The following is a 2231-nucleotide window of genomic DNA, read 5'->3' as shown; positions in this document are numbered from 1 at the left end:
TTTGGAGCATAGCAAGAGAGGAAAAAAAAGGACTATGAGTGAAGCTACCAACTACTGAGTCAGACCAATGCTGAATTCATAAAGACATAGGTTTCCTGTTTAACAGGCACACTTAAAGCCAGGGCTATGGTAGGATAACTAAAAAACAATGCAGCTTGGCAAAGCTGTAAGCTTTTTCATTCCCAGGAATCACACACACACACACAAAACAAACTGCTTATCACTTTGAACAATACAATTAACCCTCACATATAAAACTAGGAAGAGTATCCTATTTCTTTTGGACTTTAACAGAAAGAGATCACTTTAAGAGCCATTAGTAACAATAACTATCTGGGAAATGGAAATTCTCAACATTATTCCAGTCAGAAAAATGTACACAAATACAGTAAACAAAACTCAATGACTGTTCTGAGAGAAAAAGGTCTAAGTAATTTCAGAGAGAGAATATAAAAATGTACAGCAGAAAAGTCATACGAACCATCTGTACGAAAAAATCATTAAATACATTGATGTGAACAACGTTATTAGATGATAAGACCACAGTGTGAGGTTGGTCAGAGAAGCACAGAACAACAGACATTTTACTAAACAACCAAGAAGCGGAAAATATCGAAACAATCTGGGGCCCCAAGAAACTGCAGAAAACTGTGTGAAAAATACCTTACATGTAAGAAATAGTAGTTTATTGCCAAACTAGAGAAGGTCTTGGTATACTTGAATGACTGTGACAAGAAACGATTTGTTACCAGCCACAGGTAATCAAGACTTTCCAACATGGTACAAAGAATGAACTTTATGGTAAGCACAGTTTTCTCATAGTAAAGCACAGGTGACTTCTAATTGCTATCTGAAAAATATATTAATACCAATTATGTAAGATGAAATTCGCATGCTACATAACCAAGAAAATATGACTACATCAGAATAAAGTGCCAAGTTACACGTTTAAATCCACAGAAGAGTTTCTACAAACAATGGAGAATGAAACTTGTGTTTGTGTTATTCCCTTTTATGACATACTTGTGATGTTATCTGACCATGCACTCATGGACTTCTGTGCATTTAGTTATCTTAAATGTGGTTTTGGAAATGACATCTCAAAACAGCAGAGGTTCAATAGAAATTTTGTGAAAATGTGTGGTCTAAGAACAACCTTGTCAACCTTTACTGAAAATTGCAGTGTCAAACAAGAATGTGTAGTCATGACCATCACGTGATCACAATTGACAGAGGAGGAAATAGTTCCAAGGGCAGCAAAGTATTTGGACACATAATGTTTTATTAAGAGTGATTAATCTTCTGTATACAATGAAGAACATTAAGAACAAATTTATGTAACTTTGTTCAGAAAACAACAGAAAGTCTCATAAAAACATGAAAAACCCGACTAAACCATAAAAAATATAGGGATTTTAGAATTTTAAAGGTTAAACTACATAAATAACAGTCCAAAAATAAATTTGATAAACATTTACCAGCATCCACAAAAATGACCTGATACATTACTTCCATAAATACAAAAAATACTTTCTTTGCACTTTCAACAACTTTAATGGCAAATTGTCACTTTTAAAGTGACTAACATTTTATAAACTTTTACTAATAAAATATTCATAACATTAAGACATAATAATGGCTGGAGACGGCTTGAATGGGTAATGAAGAAAAACTTTAATATAAGTTTAACATAACAGCAAATGTACAACGTTTCGACAAGAAACTAGATCAACTAAGGAAACTACAACAACGTGAACTGAAACACAACAATGCAGCTCAGCCTAACCTTGTAATCAACAGATCTGACCGGACGGACACTCAACGACACAGAACTTCAACTTTTAAACAAAGACCTCAACTTTGCCATCAACCACAAAACAACTCCATGCCTAGAGTTCAAGGCGTGTCTAGAAGATCTAGCCAGAAGACTCGTGACCCACTACATAAAAGAACAAAAGACCACCTCTACCTCAAACATCCTCCAGCTACAGAAAGAAGAAATTCATGACATCAACCAACAGACTTTTATCACAGGTAACTACAACAAAATGTGGTTTCCAGAAGTTCTGGCTAGATCTTCTAGACACGCCTTGAACTCTAGGCATGGAGTTGTTTTGTGGTTGATGGCAAAGTTGAGGCCTTTGTTTAAAAGTTGAAGTTCTGTGTCGTTGAGTATCCAGTCAGATCTGTTGATTACAACACAACCACAAGACTCTGTTCAACTGACCACA

General features: G+C 35.1%; 1 protein-coding gene across 1 annotated transcript in view; it reads right to left on the bottom strand.

The window, feature by feature from the left end:
- Positions 1 to 2231, bottom strand: part of LOC106469657 (general transcriptional corepressor trfA-like) — an 87081-nt gene that overhangs the window by 15475 nt on the left and 69375 nt on the right. The gene's annotated exons all lie outside the window — the stretch shown is intronic.

This window comes from Limulus polyphemus, unplaced genomic scaffold (assembly GCF_000517525.1).
Source record: "Limulus polyphemus unplaced genomic scaffold, Limulus_polyphemus-2.1.2 Scaffold3595, whole genome shotgun sequence".
Lineage (NCBI taxonomy): Eukaryota > Metazoa > Arthropoda > Merostomata > Xiphosura > Limulidae > Limulus > Limulus polyphemus.
The sequence above is the reverse complement of the archived record's forward strand: the minus strand, read 5'-3'. Positions and strand labels throughout refer to the sequence as shown.